Below are 23,238 nucleotides of genomic sequence, written 5' to 3'. Positions count from 1 at the left end.
TTTAGGAATGCAAAACATAGGTACATAATTTACAGAAAGATTTACGCGCGACACCCTTAAAGACCATACATGTCTGGTATTCTCTAATGATGTCTCTAATGTTAGCGACTTTGCAGTCAATGCACCTGATTATAAATAGTCTAGGTGTCTGGAAAACATGCGTGATTGTCCGCAATTAGTGTAACAAACGATTCCCGTAATGGTCCTCGATAAAACGATTATTTATTAATGGAGTATGCCTATACATGTGCTAACGCGGAACAAGTGCGCGAGTCTATTAACGTTATCCCCGACGATTATTGTATTAACCCCTCTCGTTTTTCCGACTCGAATGTTATTGCCAGAGTCTTAATTGTCCGTCTCTACGAGCGCGCGAACAAACGAACGAACGAACATGCGGATATCTTCATTATCGCGGAAGGAAAGAGAGAAGGATATCCCCGAGTAAGTACTTAAAAAGCAGAGACTCTCGTCGAGGCCGCAATTAACGATCGCTAATGAGACGTATGCAAATATCGAACGGCTGTTAAAGGCGCGCCTTGCGCCTTCTCCAGGTAATAACGCACCTAGGTATTCGTGCATATATGTATAATGTATATACATATGCGAAGATATAACTTTTGCATGTGCTCCGCGACGCGAGATATTCTCGACGTCTGGTGTCATCATCGGTGACAATGTCTGAAAACGAGCGAAACTTACGGAGCATGTTAATCAACTGCTTGAATATCGCGCCGTTGAATAAGAGTATCCACATTCCTAGACGCGTCTTTTTTTCTTTAACATAATCGACACCTGTTCAGATTATGAGCCAGAATGCTAAAAAAAAGTATAAAGCACTTGAGAAGAAAAATTACATAAAATACGAAATCCAACTTTGTCACCTATAACTAAATAAATATGTGGCGATTAACTTGTCGAAGCAAAACAGTCGTTAAAGTTATTATTAAATTTTATGGAAACGTGTGTGTCGAGAAGCATAAAAAGTAAAATATAATGATTCTATTCTCTTTAGCTGGTTATTAAAAAAAAGACACAAGAAGGGTGAGAAACGTGTACAAGTAATAAAATAAAGCGATAAACCGACACGCTGGTACTAGATATTATTTATCGTCGCTATATTATTATATCTCTACGAGATATAACGTAACAAGTATCGCCGTCGCGCAAGGATGCATTTTATGGCACCATTGGACCGAGGCGTATTTACGAACCGACACGTCTTAATAAACTATACGCGGTAGCGCGAGATAAATAATAAGATGAATAGATACGAGAGTTTTCTGTCAATATGCGCACGAGCGTGTCTCGGCGCGAGAAGACTTTCTCGCAATCAACGCGCCGGAAAAGCGCTTTATTAGACGATATAAAGAAGGAACGGGACACTGCGCGCGGCGAATATGGAAATGAAACGGTATCTGGCCACCGGGTATAATTCATGCTCAAATTGACTGTATGCGGGCCTTAGGTAACTCCGAATACACGGCGTCGTGCACAGCGTTTGTTCCGCCCTGTTTCGTGCGCGGACTATAATTTATGGGAGGAGTACCGCGCGAGCGCACATATACAGGCCGTGCGATTGACCCGTACCCGGGGTTCAACGATTATGCCCCGCGGGCATAACTCCGGTACGGATGTGCCGCGCCAAGGAAAAATTCGCCCCGGCATTGTGTGCAACCGATCGGATAGCGCGCGAGCCCGCAGTGGGAGTCGACGTCAGCTCTCGTTGTGCATCTCCGCCGATCTTTTTACAACTTTGGTGGCCAATTATTCTTTCAGTTCCACGTCGGAGAATAAGGGAATCGCGATATCTTTCCAAATTTCTATGCGCATATATTTTCAAGACTTGTATCAATACTTATCACTTTTAATATAATATATAAAAATAGAAAATAAAATAATAGAAAAATGAAAATGGTTATCATTTAAATAGAATACTGGAAAATATAATAGATAAAATATTATATATTTAGTGATCATTATTTTTTGAGAAAGAGCACAGATAGAAATTAAAATTCAGAGATCAAAAAATAGAGTTTAAAAATTAATGCGATTTAAGGCAGACACCTTTGACGAATTAATTATTAAACTCTCACTGAAATGTTGTATATCTTTTCAAGACTTGTATCAATACTTATCACTTTTAATATGATATAAAAATAGAAAATAAAATAATAGAAAAATGAAAATGATTATCACTTAAATAGAATACTGGAAAATATAATAGATAAAATATTATATATTTAGTGATCATTATTTTTTGAGAAAGAGCACAGATAGAAATTAAAATTCAGAGATCAAAAAATCAAGTTTAAAAATTAATGCGATTTAAGGCAGACACCTTTGACGAATTAATTATTAGACTCTCACTGAAATGTTGTATATCTTTTCAAGACTTGTACCAATATTTATCACTTTTAATATAATATAAAAATAGAAAATAAAATAATAGAAAAATGAAAATGGTTATCACTTAAATAGAATACTGGAAAATATAATAGATAAAATATTATATATTTAGTGATCATTATTTTTTGAAAAAGAGCACAGATAAAAATTAAAATTCAGAGATCAAAAAATAGAGTTTAAAAATTAATGCGATTTAAGGCAGACACCTTTGACGAATTAATTATTAGACTCTCACTGAAATGTTGTATATCTTTTCAAGACTTGTATCAATACTTATCACTTTTAATATAATATAAAAATAGAAAATAAAATAATAGAAAAATGAAAATGGTTATCACTTAAATAGAATACTGGAAAATATAATAGATAAAATATTATATATTTAGTGATCATTATTTTTTGAGAAAGAGCACAGATAGAAATTAAAATTCAGAGATCAAAAAATAGAGTTTAAAAATTAATGCGATTTAAGGCAGACACCTTTGATGAATTAATTATTAGACTCTCACTGAAATGTTGTATATCTTTTCAAGACTTGTATCAATACTTATCACTTTTAATATAATATAAATATAGAAAATAAAATAATAGAAAAATGAAAATGGTTATCACTTAAATAGAATACTGGAAAATATAATAGATAAAATATTATATATTTAGTGATCATTATTTTTTGAGAAAGAGCACAGATAAAAATTAAAATTCAGAGATCAAAAAATAAAGTTTAAAAATTAATGCGATTTAAGGCAGACACCTTTGACGAATTAATTATTAGACTCTCACTGAAATGTTGTATATCTTTTCAAGACTTGTATCAATACTTATCACTTTAAATATAATATAAAAATAGAAAATAAAATAATAGAAAAATGAAAATGGTTATCACTTAAATAGAATACTGGAAAATATAATAGATAAAATATTATATTGTATATTTAGTGATCATTATTTTTTGAGAAAGAGCACAGATAGAAATTAAAATTCAGAGATCAAAAAATAGAGTTTAAAAATTAATGCAATTTAAGGTAGACACCTTTGACGAATTAATTATTAGTCTCTCACTGAAATGTTGGTTGCAGAAACAACGCATCCGTCCGAATTCCACGGGGAATACACATTGTACATACATCCTGTAGTGTACCACGTTATATACGAGCTATTCGTGTACAATAACCATCCCAACTTAACGACTTAGCTCTCGATTAGAGTTACGATGGATGCGTGTTCCGGCAGAAACTCGTTCTGTCTAATTGATACGAAACGAGTCATAAGTAATCAAATGCAATTGAAACGAGAATGGAAGGTGATTGTAAACATGTAACAGTTAAATCTTGGATTGTATTGATTTAAATTAATGAATTAATTCAATTAATTATGATTTCATCAAAATGTCTGAATTGAATTGCAAACGAGTTTTATCACAGAACGTTAAAACATTATAATAATTTATCAATAATCGTTATTATATATGTATTATTATATCTAAAATGATTCCTGCTCTTTACATTGTATTGCGTAATCCGATAATCACATATATAGAATGAGAACAAAAATTCGATAATCAATACTATCAGAAATTGTCTACGCGATCAGAAAATAACAGACGCATTCCGCGGGATTATATCGATTCCCACCCTCTCCCCGAAGTGCGCCGGGGGATGAGAGAGTTCAAGTTCGGCCGCTGAACGCGAAACAATTTTCGAGCGAATTTTATCGCGGCGACGAGCGATGCGCGCGGGCTCGATTTCGTTAAATGCAACGGAGCGAGGCAACGGAACGGGAGGAAAAAAGCCGAGGTGAAAAAAGGAATTGGAGCCGCGAGCGGAATGGACCGGATGGAAATTCACTTTGCGCTCTTTGCTCGGGATATCGACACGCGGCGGCCGTTACTTAAAGACGGCACGGTTCGGAATTTCGTTTTCCCGAAAAAAAAATAGGATAGGGAAAGGAAGGAATTAGATAGTCTCCCACACGCCGAATCTCCCATTTACAGCGTATAGGGATGTGCGCGCGATTGTCCGATATAAAATAGCGCTCGAAGGCCGAATGGATGATGGTGCGTGGGAGCAGCTGCGAGATGTGCAAGATGTGTGTGCCATTTCTGGTATTGCGGTGTAAATTCTGGCTGGCGATCTCGCTTACGCGACATTGGCTTTTGCATCGGTTTGCAATCCGTTACGTAATGCGCGTTTATTTTTGACACGATCAATCAGAATGATCGACGAGAGAGTGGGGCGATGTGGTTTATAGCTTCCAGCGATAAAATCGCTCCAACAATCGCAGAATCGCGAGAAACAATAATCATTAATTTAATAACATGTCGTAATATTAATTAGAAAAATTATGATTATTATAATCATGGCTAAAAATAATCATACTCATTTCGATATAATAACTATCTCATCAGTTTCATCAGTCATTATATTGACACATGATATACGCAGCTTTTATAAATCGTATAAATTATTATGTTAATAACCACATAATATATGTATTATAAAATCAATTACATTATAAATAAAAAAGCGGAAATGTCGAATGATATTTATCAATCAAAAAATGTTTTTATATAATTGGTAATCGAAATTATTATCATTATTTGTAATAAAAATATTTCATCTGTCAATTATCGAATTAGCATAGATTGGCGGATAAATAATTTAGATTGCAATTGAGAATTTCAAGAATTACTATCACGGTCATTTTCATACCCAAGAAGGATTTGATGAAGGATTCGCGTGCGTCATGGAATCTAGAGAATTTGAGATCTCTTTTTACACTTTTACAGACGAAGCGTGTCGTTCTTGTTGTGCACCGGCCGGATGATTAATCGTTTTGATTCGACGACACGGAATTGAATTACGAACTGCGCGCACGAGAAGGCACGAAAAGGTCGAGGTTCGCGTTACACAGTAGAATTTCTTGTGGGTGTGGCGGTCGCGCGCTATAAAATTTGAGACATTTATTGCAGTCATTTTGCGACGTATATTTGAAACTCCAGACAGTTCAACGGCGAAGAATTTCCATTCGTTTGCGAAATTGCTATTCATCTGCGAGACGACCTCGTTTCAGAATCCACATGTGAGTAGAATGCCAAAATTCTTAAGTATGAGAGATCTATCCTTAGAGAGAGATATCGGCGAGATTAAGGGGTGGCGAAATTTTGTATTTCAAATATTAGTTTAATCTATTATGTACTCTAATCTAATTTCCAAAACTGATATTGTTCTGATAATAAATTATATGTATAAGAATTTTAATTAAAAAATTGATAAATTTTCTATTCTTTTCAATATATTCAAATATACTTATTTATATCAAATAGCGAGCAGCGGTACATTAAATATTTTTTCCAATTATGATATAGGTACCCAACGCTAAAAAAATTAATTAAATTAAAAGAATTAAAAACCTTGCGCAGATAAAGTCGCAGAGAGAATTACGCAGTTGAAAGATCGAATCTCTTCTTCTTTCTGAGAATATGTAAATCGCGAGGGGGAGAATGGCATAATAAATGATGCCTATGGTACGACGACATAGACGCTTGATTATGGGATTTCAAGATGCAAGCCGACGATAGTGCAGGGAGGTCCACCGAGTGCGTGATCCTCCGACAACTAATTGGAGTGTTTTAGTTAATAAGTCGAGCACCGTCTTTCGGTAGCGCCGTATCTTGTCTTTCCAGCGACGGCGATCCGGAGAAATTGGCGGATCGATCGCTAACGAGGGAAAAAAATCATCTCGAGATGGGTTTTAATTTTTTTTCTATTTTAAATTCAATAACGCGACGTTAGATACTTGAGATCGAACGATAAATTCGCATAGCAAGATATCGTTTATAATGATCAAATTTATGGTACTTAAGATTGAACGATAAACTCGCGCAGCGAAATATCGCTTATGATGATTAAATTTGTCGCGTTTGAGATATAAACGATAAAAATTTGTATAATAACATACATCATCTGTAATAATTTATAATCTATAATAATTTATCATTCATTTTCAAATACAAACAAAATTGAAGCTTCAGATGAATTTTTACTACTGCTTGCAAATTTGAAACGATACGTGATTTATGCAAATATATGGAAAATGATGAAAGCGAAAAACTTTGATTGCATCTTTGGACTGCCATAAATCAAATAAAAAATATTTCAAGCTTTAAACAGAATCAAGATCCTATTGATTACGACTGTAGGTATCTATTGCATGGAGAATTTCTCTCAGACTCAGAACTACGCACATTCTTGAAGGAAGAACTTTCGAGTTTGCTCGGAATTTTCATGAAAGTCTTTGTATATATATATTTTTTTAAGTAAAAACAAGGAGTGAACTCTCTACTGAGCAATGGCTGAGTATTGTAAAGTACTTTAAATCGTGAAAGTACCATACATTTTCTAACTCATAAGTGAAATCCTAAGTATCATAGAAAGAACTTGTTATTGAGAAAATCAAACACGAGATTGGTAACTTAATTAACGGTTGACGGATTTAGTCGAAAGGATAAAATGAAACATATTTGAAGTAAACTTTTCTCAAGAAAACTTTTAAATCAAAATTCTGGAGAAAATATTTTCAAGATTTCAATTAAAACACACAATAAAGTTTCTTTATTTTAGTTATATAGTGTTTTCGTTTACTCTCTTACACGATTGCATAAAATCGTTTATTTTCTAGCAATGTCGAAACGGGGAGAACTTTTAGAAAACTCCGATAAACGATTCGCCAAATAAAAGCGCTTTAACTCGCTCTCTCTCTCTCTTTCCAAACGCGGCCAACGTTTCAGAGTTCACGTCGCAGAGAATGGCAATCGATGCTTTTTAAAGCGTCGCGAGAATCACGGGGTCAGTAACGTCACCGGTGTGCGCAGAAGCGTAACAATGGCAAGAGTTAATTCGCAATCGTTGGCATGAAGAAAGAAGCAAGGATCAGCCGAGTGCAGGATCCAGACGATCGTTCCAGGTGAATCCTTGAAAGAACGATCCCAAGTTATCTCTCTCCGCGCAGCCGTACGAGAAGATGATCGTTTAGATAACGATCGAGAGGTCGGAACTCTGCCACTCTCTCTCTCGGAGACGAGAGAGAGAGAGAGAGAGAGAGAGCTGAAGCGACGCGGAAAAGGATCAACCTCGGCAAAAACGCTCCCGACAACAAAGAGAGAGAGAGAGAGAGTGGCATGACATTAACGTAATTCGGCAGATAAGCCTCGGCAATGGTCGCCGCGAGATTTCTTTCGCTATTTTGGCGAGGAACGAGAGACGCACACGCGAGAAAGGAAACTATGCGAAACCATAAAAACTCATATTACTTTGGGCAGTGAGGAATTGTCCGGAGGCAATCCTTCTCCCCCAGGTGGATGCACGCGGGTGATTCATCATCGGCTGAAAATATTTAACAACGGGGCTCTTTGAAAAATTTCACATCGACTTTTTCCGAGGGAGATTTGTTAGACGAGTGACTACTCCTATTTGTCGCGTTTTTCCGTATTTGAAAATTCATTGTTTTCTCACAATCAAGCTATATGAATGAAATATTAAATTTATCCGAGATTACTTGATCGCTTATTTTAAGAATTTAATAATCCAAGCATCTAACATGCACCGAAATATTCATTTATTGGCTCGAAAACTGTAGATACGCCGACATTGTAACAAATCTTCCGTGAGTTTGAAAGATCATCTCGTGTATGAATAACGAAAATGTACACGCACGCGTGTAAGATACGTCCGCGGAAATTTATGGGCGCAGTTATTCATACTCATGGCTCAAGCTCTATGACTAATTATTATAAATTCATAACCGGAAGCATGTTTCCTTGTAAATCAGCCGTGATAAATAAAAGATATTTCAGAGTATCGCGAGATTACAATAAAACGGAATATCATAATATATATGGATTAAGATCAAAGTATATTTTTATTATGTATTCTCTTAAATATTAATTAAATCAACGTATTATCATTGACAAGTAATGGTTTCAATTATAAGCATATATTTCATTGAGAAGAATCAATTAATGATATAGTAACTATCTTATTAAGAAACATAAGACGGAGGAGCAAACTGTGAGTATTTCCACTGATTCAATTTGAAAAAGCATATTAAAAGAAATATCTACATGTACATAAAATATTTCAGAGTATCGCGAGATTACAATAAAACGGAATATCATAATATATATGGATTAAGATCAAAGTATATTTTTATTATATATTCTCTTAAATATTAATTAAACCAACGTATTATCATGGACAAGTAATGGTTTCAATTATAAGCATATATATCATTGAGAAGAATCAATTAATGATATAGTAACTATCTTATTAAGAAACATAAGACGGAGGAGCAAACTGTGAGTATTTCCACTGATTCAATTTGAAAAAGCATATTAAAAGAAATATCTATATGTACATAAGAAAATAAATAATCACAAGATGCACACATTCATTTGTCATGATCCGTGACATAAAAGCTGTAAAAGGGTTTCCGATACGAGAAAAACCTCCTGACCGTTTAGATCATAATTTCCGTTCCTAGCGAACTTTATTGCATCGCCGTAGCAATAACATTGTCTTTCTCTCCTCGCGCCGAGGAAACTTCGTGCCAAGATTTCTTTCGCTCTTCCGTGCTCAGAGCCGCGAAGGAAAGAAAGAGCGCCCTAAGAGGTAGACTCGAGAGATCGAGAGAGAGAGAGAGAGAACGGGATGAAGATGGAGGCACAAGGAGGAATAGCGTCTATCTTTGAGGGTGGCAGACGATACCACGTGCAAGCACTTCGTGCCAATACGCCGCGCGTCAGGATTACGCCTCGTCGCCCTGGAATTGTTTAACTTTAATAAAGCTATATCTTGCCAGCACACTTGCCCTTGCAGCCGTGCTATTATCCTTCTCGCCGCGACCAGACCTGAGGATACCGTCGTGATTGCCTAGATGCTTGTGCGCGCCTCTCGGCTTAAGCGCCTCCTCAGAAGCGAGCTCACGAGATTACTGCGGTTTGCGGATCAATAAGAAAACGAAAGAGGACAGACCATTCGTGAAATCGTTTATTCCTAACCCGATACTCTATCATCTTGATCAAATCAATCATTATGTAGATCGAAAGTCTATACATAATAAGTGGTTTCACACGAACTTTTCGATCTACTTATTATGATTGACTTGATCAAGAACAAATTTATATTGCAAGCTTTATATATATAATATATATATATTAATAATAATATATATATATATATATATATATTATATAGTAATTAATAGTTACTATTATTTATATATATATAAAACTAACTATTACTTACTGGGTGAGAAAAAGTACGGAAACCCTGAAAAATCATAGTAATCGTGGGAAGATACCAATATCTATCACAATAAAATATAAAATATGTACATATTAATATTTTTATTGTGATAAATATTAATCAGAAAAACTCTTATATAAAATTCTTTCAATATGGAACGTGTTGTCCCACGATTACCATGATTTTCAAGATAAATTTTCAGAGAAAATTCTTCCCGTGTATATATATGAAAACTTGATGCTTCTCTCTCGTGATTAATAAGAAAAAAAATGGTTGTATAAGTGCAACGTTAAGTCTCATAATTATTACATCATCCGACACTGCAATGCAGTGAAATATTCATCGCATCGAGTGACAAATCCGTCGCCGAAGCAACAGGTTAACGTCGAAAGTTCTACCTCTGAGTGTATACAACTCGTACCTATGACAGGCTAAATGCGACGATAAATGATTGGCTCATTAAGATCAATCAACATCATTCTGTAGCTTTCGATAGTCGAACCTTCTGAAATAATTAATCGACGAGAGGAATATTTTTTCCCCGGTTAAAATAACGCGTGATTTAGATGCACGCAAGTAGAGCGACAATTTAAACTTGATAATACATCATCGTCATCCCCGATACGCGTTCGACGCAGGCTAGTTAATCGGAAATGAAGTACGATACGGACACGTGGGACACCAGATAATTTGTCGCTTGATTGCCGATTCGTAATACCCGCGGGATCTCGTTGATGGCTTCGAAAACACCGAGTAGTACTCGGCAAAGTTCGATGCAGTGATATTGGTGATCGCACGTGTCTCTCGAATGTTCGCTTATCATCCTGCAAATGCATCCGTTAATTCGAGCATAGAAACGAATCTTCTACTCTCTCTAGCACGACAAACTGTAGGTATAGAAAAAGTGAATAAATGTTATCGCGTAAAAATATGAGCGCTTTGTCATCTCTTACTTTATCATTCTTTCGCGAGCGTAAACGCGTCTCCTCTCAAACTTCCTCGACCAAGTTCGGCGGAATCCGCAAACTATACAAACTTTTAATGATTTAGCTGCGCACGTGTTCTCACGGGCGTTCCAGGGCAATCACGACAGTTACTGGACTAGGATTTACGCCACGACTCCGATTTTCATTGAGCGTACACTACCCTCGTTCGTAACAACAACGATCCCGCCGGCGATAACAGACGTTATTTCCATCACGTTTTCCGTTCCATTCGTAGCAAAACTCCGAGGATCACCGCGATTGTTCCCGGGGACGAGAGAAATGGACGGAGGCACATCCCCGTCCGTCGTTAAGTGGGTTCGTTTCTTCGTTCGCAGCCAGCCTCGATCGTGGCCACGGTAATTCGATAGTTTCGCTAGTTTCTGTAATCCTAGATTTTCCGAACCATCTGCCACTACGCTCTTGCGTAGTATAGGTCGCCCATTGAACCCGGCGAGTTAATTCTCGCGATCTCTTCCGGTTTATATGTCCCGGAAAAGCAGTTGGCCGATATAGTCCTGCGACAATTACGTACACGACGAGAATCAATAGCCGGGCAACCGTACGTTGATTAGAGAAAAGAGAGTAGACTTCCCGGGACAAAGGTTGTAATTAGAAAGAATTCGGCGTGTCGCAATATTTCGGAGTGCGTCGAGGGTGCTATTGAAGTCTGTCATTTGTGCGTCTATCTGTATTAATATGGTCGGCGACGATAATTGAATGGCTTTATCGTGTCAATAATAATTAAAATTAATCTCGAAAATCAAGCCCGAATCAATAATTCATAAAGATAAATATATGAATGAGATATGTACGCGCGTATGTGAAAATAAATGATATCTAATATGCATAATTGGAGACATAAATATACAAAAATTATATAGAATTATAATGTAAATTAAATAAATTAAATTAAAATATCAAAATATAATTATATACTTTGTACACAAAAATAAAAAATATTCCTTAATTGTGTCATTCTAGTAATTTATATTGCGCTAAATTTTTGTTTTTATAAATAATACATCGCGCAGAAAAATTGAATAAAAATATCGAACACTCCATTGTCTTTTATATATATATATTTCAATTTATTTCCTACATATTTTTTGATAATTTCAAATTAGCTCTTCCTTTTGCGAAATTTAGGATTAAAACTCCGAAGTATGTCGCACAGCATCCGTGTGAATGCAGCAAGGAACATAAATCACGATCTGAGCGTCTATCAAAAGCATCGCTCGACGAAATCTTCTTAGAGCAATTTGTAGCACAAACGAGCCGCGGGCAAACGAAGAGGGTGGATGTTTATGAAACGCGACGAAGCAAAATTGCCGTAACTGCAGGGCGAAAGACAAGATAAAAGAGAGGCAACAGGGGAACTCGGTCTATCTGTTTCGGGAAGCAATGAGACGAGCCGAGGTGGGAGAGAGGATTAATGACGAAGACGCAGATGTTCGAAACGCTCTATAAGCGCATTTCCTTAATAGCACTAACTACTATATAAAGCGACGCGCTCGAGAAGAAACCGAGAACGATAAAATGGTATTTTGCGTACTCTTATACGCAATAGCATATTTCTTTTTAAATGATTATTAGATCCATATACATATGTATATCAAGAATACTAGTATTGATCGATGCTGTTGCAATTAAAAAAATAAATTTTATATACCTATATATTTTTGTATAATAAATTTGGCAATAAATGATTAAACATTGCGATTGTTTTATTTTGTCGAATATTAATAATAAATATCAACAAATAAAACTGAAAATAAAATAAATAACGCGCCTTAGCAAAACAAATGGAAACATATATAAAGCGATAATTAAATTAAATTCGTAAAAACATTTAACGAGGGCCGCGAAACCGCAGGTGTAAACGAACATAGGGTGGCGCGTCGATGTGGCAAACACGATTCTTCATCGACGCATTTCGAATTCGGGGAGGAGATGTGAGGACAATAATTTTGCATGGTCGATTTACGGGCGAACTCAGCTGCCTCCGCGCGTACGTCAGTTATATCCTCGAAATATATATCTTGCCGAGGGGGAAAGATAGAGGTGAGAAGAAGATACGACGGTCTCGGCCGCCCACGTCGCTTTCGGAGTTCTTGAACTCGGTTGACAAGGGCCAACAGGATCAACGAAGGGTATATAGTGGAGAGTCGGAGCTGAATTTTGCCGTAATCTGACCTGGTCCGTCGAGTCGCAATGCAATCATCGGTTTCGCCATTTAAGGAGTTACACGTTCGATGTATACAAATCTGAATATGATGCGAGTTTTCATACGCGATTAATGGATGCACATCCAAAGCAATAAAATTATGAATTTATACGTATATTATTAATTAATTGCCGGGAACAAATTGCAGAAATTTGAAAAAAACAAACAGATAATTTCAGTTTTAGGTATTACTGTCTCTTTATTTTTCTCTCATTTCATACAGATCTATAGGTACAATGACGGATAATAATCATCTGTCATTATACCCTATAGCAAAAATATTTCAGATTTAGATACATTTTCTTGTAGCGAGATAATTAATGAATTTTGATTGATCACAAACCATGTATATGTGTGATTTGTGAAAATATACATAAATAATACGAGTAAAACTTTGTGGACGCGAGAGATAATGCAATTTATCCAATAATCCATCTTCTTTGTAATGAATCGACGGAAATAACATCGCCGTGCGTAAATAAATACCGAAAACTTTTCTCATTCTCCCTTCCGATCGTATAATTTCTCTTTAATTATGCAATATTATGATTTTGCGAGACAAACTGCGATGGCGTGTAATTTAATGGATGATGGATGGATTAGCTCGCGCAACCTCAACAAAAATAAGTTTTATTAATGAAGATGCTCCCTTCACGACGCAATTGTGTCAACGGCTGCTGTGCAGGTTCCACAATTTCGTCACTCAACAGGAAATCGATCATCACTTCCCACAGCGACAGTAAAAGCGGTGCTTTACAACGTTTTATTGTGTAATAACAATAATAATACACAAAATCACATGAAATTTGATAATAAGTAATTTTTAAAGATATTTTATCAAAGATCAACATTCTTGAATTAAAAAATATATTTCAAAGGAAACGCGATTAATTTCAATAAATTATTAAAATCGATATAACAATCTAAATGTAAGTTTTTTTTTTATAAAGAGCTCTGAATCACTTTAATATCTAAAAAAAAAATTAAATAAATAATTGCGCATTAATGTTCAAAATGTATAATTAATTTACCTTAATTATTATTTACGAGCGCGAATAATTTAAGAATATACTACTGATTCCCGTCTCCAGTTTGCTTTACGTTCAAATCGATGTGACATGTTACCCGAAACGCGAAGCAAGCTTAGGCGATGAAATCCGACGTTTCGCACGGTCTGATGCTGAACTCGAATCTATTTTGCAGACGATAAATAGCCAAAGTGAAATATATGTAGAGGGTCGTTTAGAATCTTACAACACGTATAACGCATTCCGCCGACGCGCATCCAGTTTGTTAACGCGGTTTAACGAGCCTTGAAATATGATCAACCAGCAAGAATTCGCGACCCCACATCCGCTATAAACAAACAAAAAACTATCTCTGTAAAAATGCTCGTACGATCATAAATAAATGCAGATGGGTACGCCTGACAAACGGATGCAGAAACATCGATAAAGTTAAAAGACGAGGTATGAATATCGATCGATCATTTCATTGGAAAAAAAATGGACTGTACGATATAAATTTACGCTAACGTGTTATTGCGTTTTTACTTGCAGAGAGCGAATCTATCAAAATATTAATGTTCATATAAACATTATAAATACTTTATACGAAAGAGTAAACGTAATCAAATTTCCTAATTTCATATGAAAGCGAATATATGGTACATATATACACCAATCGACCAATTATCAAGATCTAGAACAAATTATAATGTATTGTTTCCAATATTAAAATTTCGCGCACCAAGCAATAAATTATTTATATTAATATAATATCAATAGCCGAGAGAGAGACAGAGAGTAAAATCGCGCGATGAATAATTGTGACCTCTCTCTCTCTCTCAACCGCCACGTTAAAACGATTTATTTTATCGTACCTATAGCAGGCACGGTATATTGTTTCCGCCGATAAGAATTAACCGGCAATTAAATTGCGGTTTAATATTTCCCGATGCTATATCCTATCGCCCGAGGTTATGCGGAAAGAGCTTATAAACTAAAAAATAAAAAAAATATATAAAATAAAAAATCCGGGAATGGCGCAGATTACCTCAAAGTTTAATTAACTCAATGAATCTACCCAACGTATAGGCGGATACTGGCGTTTCTGCGTGTGCAAGCGACATATACGCATATTGCACCAAAGCCATGGCATAACGGGGTAATTCTCTCGCAACTATACTCTCTCGCCGACCATGCAATTTATTTTCCATACAGTTTTCATGGACTCTTAACGAAACCGGTCATCTCCTCCCTCTTTTCCACCCATTTCTCTCTCTCTCTCTCTCTCTCTCCTTCTTTGTGATATGCTACACGCGCATATGTGTTCGCGTATGCTGATTTTCACGTATTGTGCATAGTGACGCGCCGCAGCAGACGATACGGGCCACCCGACAAAGGGAAATGCAATTTACTTTGAAAGCGTTGCTTGCGTATTTGCGTCTGCGTAAATTAGATCTGCACGCGTAGTTCGTTTCTATACATGGTTTGGTTGTAACCGGGTTGCGCTTTCTCTTTCACACATTTCTCTCTCTCTCTCTCTCTCTCTCTCTCTCTCTCTCTCTCTCTCTATCATATATTATACACACGCTCGTTCTGGGATAATTTTGAGTTTGACTTTAAAATTGTTGAGTTTGTACGCGATATGAAATTTGTAATTAACTCCGCATCGCGCTCGAGCGAAAAAAGTTATGTCCATTATTCAGGCAAAGTACGCGAAACACTCTATTACAAATTTATTAACCGCTCGCATAAAAGTACACGAGAGATTATAAAAATACATTTAATAACCATTTATATATAACTTTGAATAAAACAGTGCAAAAAAAATTTTATTTAAATAACAGAATATATGATGTTCGATGTCAAAGTTCGATAAACTATTTCAATAAAAATATAACTAAATTTTTAAAGAACTTTTCGTGTATAAAAATGTGTACTCGTGAGAAAAAGAAAGGCGCGGAGAGAAAATTGGAGAACTCATAAAATGTCATGTTATATTTTGAGAGAAATGTCAATCGAAAAACAGTGTCAGAAAATATGTCGATAGAACATCACTACTGTCGGGGTTCGTGAGGATTCTCCATAGGATTCAAGCTACTTGGTCATCGATTTACGGCTTCTTTGATCCTCTTGAAATCCCCGGGGCATTTACAGAGTTAAGAAAGGTACGCTTCAGAGCGCGGAAAAGCCATATGTACGTGTGTACAAAAGCGACTGATATTGTAAAACTCAAAAGGAGATAAACCGCGAAACACAATTTGATTTGAAGAAAAAACTGTTCAACAATATTAGACTAGGTTTATACTATAAATATAAATTGTTCATAAACCACGCTACTTCTCTATATCTGCATATTTTTAAAATATTTCCTGATATTTACGTCACATTATTGTTTGCGAATGTTAACAATCGTACAAGAAACTTGAAAAGTTACCTTTTTTTTTTTTTAATTTATTGTAGTAAAAGATATAAAAATGTATTAAATCTGATTTTTATTATTTTAGACATACGCAAATATTAAAGCAGTTTGATAAATCTCATTAATATCATTAATTCTATAATACTAAGGATATGAGATAATAATTATAAAAGAGGGGATTCAAGCTTCTTCCGCTGACATAATTCGCAGATAAAATGTTCGCCAAATGCTCAGCAAAATATAATAATGAAAGAATTTGAGTGTCGCGCGGATGGTGAGGCTAACAAAACGGCAGGAGAAGAATCGAGTGCGATGAAGGAAAATGCAATTTTGCCAGCCCCCAAACACCGACACGTATACAAAAGCCTGTACTTACACGTCGCAGAATATACACTGTGTACGTATGTGTGTGTGTGTTCCGGCATACTTCCGGCGCACGTAGGACCGCGCGATTCAGGAATACCAACCTGCGGACAAACAAACGGGTTAATTAAAAGCCTGACTCCACGAACTGCGAGGGAGAAACACGCGGAATAGAGGGCAAGCACAATGCGGAGGCAGGACGAGGAGGTCCTGTCTGCCGGGTTTGGTCTCTTATTTAGGCGCGTGTGTACCACACACACACGTACAAATATTTTGCAAAGCACATAGAAATATGTACATATACACCCATATATATTCATATACATATATGCCTATGCATTCTCCAGGCTGACGTCGAATATGAAATTTTTCGCGTACCGATCGTCCTAGAGTTGCGTTAATCGGTTCGCAAAAATTATGCGTTGTTTTTGGCAGGCATTCACGATCGCAAACAATCGTTCAATGACGAAGGCCCCTTGATTCGTGCGTGTGGAAATTTATAATTGACGAGGTGAGAATAAATCCGTAAATATTATTTCATTGGTGTATTTGTGAAGAATATTAATTTTCTGGTACCTACACAATATGTAAACAACAATAGAATCAACGAGTGTGAATATGCGCGAATAAAAAGGAAACAAAAACAGATTTTATCTCGTATAATATCTAAATAATTCATATAATGTTTTAATTAGAATAACACTACATCTACTTTAGAATTAATAAAAGACTACGTCCAAACTGGTAACTGGGATCGTTGCACTGCCATAACGCAGCATAATACGCTCTTAAATGATAAAGTTTCGCGAGAATACAGTTAAACGCAAGTCTCCATTGCGAAAATAATTCGCCGTCTTATATGACCAATTTGTTCGTTCACAACCGCGCGAGTGATCGAGACGATGGTCGTAAACGAGAGAAGAAAAAGGCATTTTTACGGGAAGGCCGCACTGACGGCAACTTTAACGACGTTCAATGAATATAACCAGCTATATACTATCATGAATTTTCTCTATCCCTATTTTCAACTAAAACACCCGGTAGACTCTCACACGTCGTCTCGTACACTGCACGCGATAAATCGTTAGCTCGTAAAAGCAACGTTTCCCTATTCGGTCAGAGTCCCGAGGAAATTAAATGCGCTCAAAAGGGCCCATCAAAATCGTGTCTCGGTGTGCGACGGAATTAACTCCCTATAAAGCACAAACGTGTTTCGAAGTAACGTAGTCGATGAAAGGCGGGACCTTTGACTCTTCTCTATACCTGACAATCTCGATTGGAATTGTCAATTATAGATTTACGAGCGCAAAAAGTCAAGTAAAAAACACAAGTTTAAAAATAAATCAATTTTAATTAAAGCAATAATTTTTGAAATAAATTTTGTTGTTGAAAATTTTCAGTAAAATAAATTCAATAAAATATAGAAGCGATAACAAAGATATAGCATTGACAATTTGCAATAATTTTAAGAAATATACGATGAAATATCAATATTAAATATTTTTTATTTTTTAATTTAACCGAAACGTTGTTGTATTTCAAATAATTATTTATAATAAATTATTGCCAGTCTGGTCGACTTTAAACATTGAGGAGTGGTTTTTTATTAAATATTTTTATTTTTATAGCATTATCAATATTTTTCCTATAAGTAATTTTATTTAAATGGCTTAATACTTCAGAGATATAATTTATGAATTATTGACTGATTCGGACTAATTAAAAAAGAAAAATATACGCAGAACTCTTAATTTATCTGGTCGTAAATGGTAGTATAAAAAATTAAAGAAAATTATTTTAATACTAAAACATACAAAATATATGTTCTATTTTCATCATCACTAACTTTATTGTTGCACGAATTTTAAACAGCGAAGTTACAACAGATTACAACGGAATTACAGAAAATCTGTCAAAGTACGCGAGTTGATAAACACTAAGGTTACTTTCCTGATTCTAAAGGTAAGATCAATGAAACTTCGAGGTGAGAAATTTGCAATCCTGCGGAAACGTGCATAAGTTGTGCAGCTCTCTTACGAGCACGCTCAACGATGCTAGTAACATCGGCGCAACTTCGTGCCCGACCGGAGCAAACTTCTCTGATTTCTCTGCTTGTGAACTAATTATCATCCGCGCGCGCTTATCGCGACCGTGTACATCGTTGGCGGTTACTTGAACATGTAACAATGGAAATTTCAGCCGCAACCGCACCGCGCGGAAGATCGGCGCGCTCGATCAAACTTCGCGCAACTTTGTGGCGCGTCACGATGGAAACCGCAATTTCGCGATTCTTTTCGCCGCGAAAATCTTTGCCAATCACGCGGGAAACTCCTGGAATTTTTGCCGCGAGAGTCATTCCATTTGGCGCGCGCTCAAATGGCAAGAAAATCAATGCGCTTAAAAATAAGCCGCAAATAAGATGTTTATCTCGAAGAAGAAACGTTTTGAACATGCTCATGCATTTTACAAAATTTATTTATGCATTTCAGGATTTATAATTTATAAATATATTTCTTTTTACCTATAATTGATCTTTTTTTAACTCTCCTTCTCTCCTCTCTTTCCCAAAGTTTTTATAATTAAACAGTGTCTGCTTGTCATATATATGATTTGTAATCTTATAATTAGTATACGATTTAGGGCAACATACTATGTTAATATATGTTATCTGTCATCTAAGATAATAAAAACTGCCGGTAATATATAATATATATATATATATATATATATATATATATGTTTAAAAAATTTAACTGCAATTTATGCACTTATTTCATAACGCTAAAAAAATAGAATTTATATACTAAATATTTTACTTTTATTTTTTAAAATAATAATTGCGTTTTCTTTTTGGCAATGAACTTCCCATTACCGCGAACTTTTATTTTATCATTGCTGCGAAATAAGCAACGAGATGGAAGTGAATCATTAATTTTCTCGCACGGAAATCCGTGAATAATTCGGTGAAATCTCTGTGAATTTAGTCGCGGATGTAGGCCACGCAGTTGCACGCGAATCGCAGTCGAAATTGATCCTCGACCGGAGACCGATACTTGAATTCCGCTAGTTGCGGGAGAAACCAGCAGCCAGAACAGGAAGACGTGGAAGGAGAAAGAGAAAAGAGGTGCGACAGGTGCGTTTAGATACACATAGCTATTAGAGGCTGCACGGAAATATGTCACGGGACTAAATTGAGAATCCCTCGCGAACTCTAGCCAAAACGTCGGACTCGAACCTTTTTTTTATACACGTATAAAAAGCACATAGTATTTGATATTTTATTTGATCAACCGCGGAATATAGTGTGTCGGATCGAGCCAGATATAGAAATTCATAAAAATGTCGTATAAAAATGTAAATATGAAACAAAATCCCCTTCTGTACACGCGCACACTCGTTGAGAATTGCTGCATCTTTTTGTGCAATTTGATAGAAAGAAAACATTCTCGCTTGTATAAAACACTATAATAAAATTCTTTGTTTTGGTAGCAGCAACTGTGAATGCGATAAAGTTTCTGTTTGGAGAACGGATAACTTTACCTGTTTCACAAACTTTAACGATGATAAATAATTTATCCTGCTATTTGCAAGCTATCATCTTGCAATTTGTATGCATAATATTGCTAAAGAGCATTGTGTGTGTGCAACAAACATGAGACTACAGTAAAAACGTAAAAAGCAAATGAATATATATAGAGTAGCTGCAGTATCACGATTTAAATAAAAAACCATACTACTTTCGCGTTTTTTATTCGAGCGCTGAACATTATAATACCGACTGCAATTATTAATAATAAATAATATTCAAAGGCGAGCTCTTGCAAATTAAAACGATTGTCCTTTCACTATTTGTAAGTTTATGGTGCGTGAAACGCGTTGCGGCAATTCACATAACGCGCGTGCCTTTCCGCGTCCTTTATAACCATAAGTCAGGTCCGACATTTACGATACTTTAACGTATAAAATTTCAGGGTCATTAAAAAAAAGGGCGGCTACCGTCGCGATTCACGCGCACCCCCATAAATTCGCCAATTTTATCTTTCGTGTAAAAAATATTTGATGAAATCACAGACACTGATTTTGAGAGACACTTATTTTCACAAGTATTTCAAAGATTTTGGTTAAATTTTTCCCAGATCTAAAACTTGATAAAATAATTGCTTAAACTTAACAATCAAAAAGATCATTTTGTTCCGAGAAAGATTGCGGCGTTATTTCGTACTCAAGAAAATATTGTAATTGATCAGTCTCTATATTTTTCTTTCTTTTTTTTTTTTTTTTTATTTCACTGCACAGCTCACCCCACGAATGCAAATAAACTTTAAAAATAAATAGCGAAAACGCGCTGTTATCTCAATCTCGCTGCGCTTCGCGCATTGTTTTCGAAAAATCATCTTCCTCGTTTCTTCTCTCTCTCTCTCTTCTATATAAATCTTTCTCCAATTACCGATCGACTCGTTGTCTGTCGCCAGATTGATCAACGGCCACACTTAGGTAGTATCTAAATGTCCAAATACCAAACTATAAATCTATGCGACCGATCTCTCTCGCAGATGAGTCGCTCACCCCACGTGTGCAAGGCTATACACGCACATGGCGAAAGACGGTGTGTGCGTTGAAAACCGCAGGAGAGATGGAAAAGCGGTAGGAGAAGACTCAGAGGAAGAGAGAGAGAGAGAGAAAACGGCGTTCATCGTTTCTGAGGTAATTTTAGATCGGCAAGATAGCGCCTGCGGTACGTACGAGAGAAAGAGATGACTAGGGTGAAGAAGAAGGAGAGAGAAAGAGAGCCTCGCGAAGGTGGAAAACGCGGAGGAGAGAAAGAGAGAGAGAGAGAGTGAGTTTTGGAACGGGTCACGGAGTGTTTACGAAAGCGAGAGAGAGAGAGAAGAGAAGAGAAAAACGCGGAAGGTGCGAGAAAGAGGGCGAAAGAGGGAACGCGCCAAGAAGGAAGCTGCGGACAACGGAGTAAGAGAGAAAGAGAAATGGAGGAAGATAGAGAGAGGGAGGTAGACTTTGGGTGCGAGCGGTCTACTCGAACACAGTAATGCCGACCAGCTTCAACCGGGTGCCGCCAAATCGAACCCCGATTCGAATCCCGAACGGGAAGAAGCGAGAGGAACCAGAGGAGAGGAAGGAGAAGGACGAAGACGGTGGTGGAGGAGCAAAGGAGGACAACGAAGACGACGGCAATAGCAACAACAACGACGACGTCGACGACGACGGCGACAACGAAGACGACGACGACGACGACGACGACGGGGAACGCGAATAAAAAGAAATCGCGGAGGTGGAAGAGAAAGAAGAAGAAGAAAAAGGTACGTGCCAAAGAAACTTCCTGTCTTCCTGTCCGCGTGTAAAGGAAAACGGAGGTCAAAGGTAGTATGACGTGGCGTAACGAAGCTTGAGCGGAAAAAGGGTGAACCGCGTAAGACGAGAGAAGAAGAGAAGCTTCTTCGGGCAAAAAGGAAAGAGCGAGAAGAAAGCAAGAATAATGATACACGGTCTGTCGCTGATCTTCTTGAAAAAGTGTTCAAATGTGCTTAAATGTGTAGCACAGTTATGGAGAAAGTAATATTACGACCATTAATACATCTTCGTAGTCGTCATTTAATTAGATCTAAAAATGTGGCATTAAATTAATATTAAGAACTGGTTTCAATCTCGTAATATGAAAATCAAAATCGATAAAAGATTAGTTGGGCTAAGATTAAATTGGATCGACGTAAATCGAATCGATTGGGCAACGAAAAAATGATATCTATCATTAATGAGAGATACGTATTCACAGATAAAAATAAGTGCAATAATGGTGTAGTGATATTTTTGCAAGAATGTTTAAATGAATGAAAAAGAGCTTTAGATTCGCAGCAACGCTGTCTATTAATCTATTTTTCCTCGTGGATATTTGTCACGTGTAGCCGGTCGGTCCGACACATTCCTCGCGAAAGGTCGGTGAAGAAAAAGTGTAGAAGTCGAAGAAATTGGAAAAACGACGGGATATATACGCGGAACCGAGAATCCCCGTCTCGGACGATGTTTCCCGATGCCCTGTATCGTCTTCTGCGGCTTTCACGACGTCGTCGTGGTTTTACGATGTTCTATTAGAATCGAAGGGCGCGTTCTACTCATCCGCGCTGTTACAGCGCAAGAAGAAGGCGAGGCAATAAAGCGAACAGAACCGAGAAAACTCGGGGTTATCTTGCCGTAAAGAGAAAGAAAAATAACCGATCTTCTCGATCTTCTCGTTCGAATCCGGAAACGTGCCCGAAGATACTCGCGGACGTAAAGAATTTCTGTAGAGACGCGCGAAAAAGAGGGAACTACGATACAGATAGAAGAGATGAAATCACGTTACACACTGGTTCTGAAAAATTGAAAACGTCTGCGCTGGTTATATGGTGTCTGAAAGACGAATAGACGTCGTTGCTGATAATATCATGGATTTTTTCGACGGTAAGAAGTGAGTTGCAACTGCAAAAATGCCACAATTCTAACTTAAAGGTGTTACTAGCGGATGATCGAT

The 23,238-nt window shown here is 36.7% G+C and overlaps 2 protein-coding genes across 5 annotated transcripts in view; one reads left to right on the top strand and one right to left on the bottom strand.

Annotated features, from left to right (window-relative positions):
* The window catches only part of Ror (tyrosine-protein kinase transmembrane receptor Ror), a 275,303-nt gene that overhangs the window by 164,842 nt on the left and 87,223 nt on the right, over nucleotides 1–23,238 (bottom strand). The gene's annotated exons all lie outside the window — the stretch shown is intronic.
* LOC114943353 (uncharacterized) overlaps nucleotides 21,712–23,238 on the top strand; it is a 35,627-nt gene continuing 34,100 nt past the window's right edge. Inside the window, 1 exon segment of the mRNA XM_029318929.2 lies at nucleotides 21,712–22,030. The gene's annotated coding sequence lies outside the window, so the exon portion shown is untranslated.

Source organism: Nylanderia fulva, unplaced genomic scaffold (genome assembly GCF_048542155.1).
Source record: "Nylanderia fulva isolate GAGA-0341 unplaced genomic scaffold, ASM4854215v1 Scaffold33, whole genome shotgun sequence".
Classification (NCBI taxonomy): Eukaryota; Metazoa; Arthropoda; class Insecta; order Hymenoptera; family Formicidae; genus Nylanderia; species Nylanderia fulva.
This window is presented reverse-complemented; position numbering and strand designations above follow the sequence as displayed.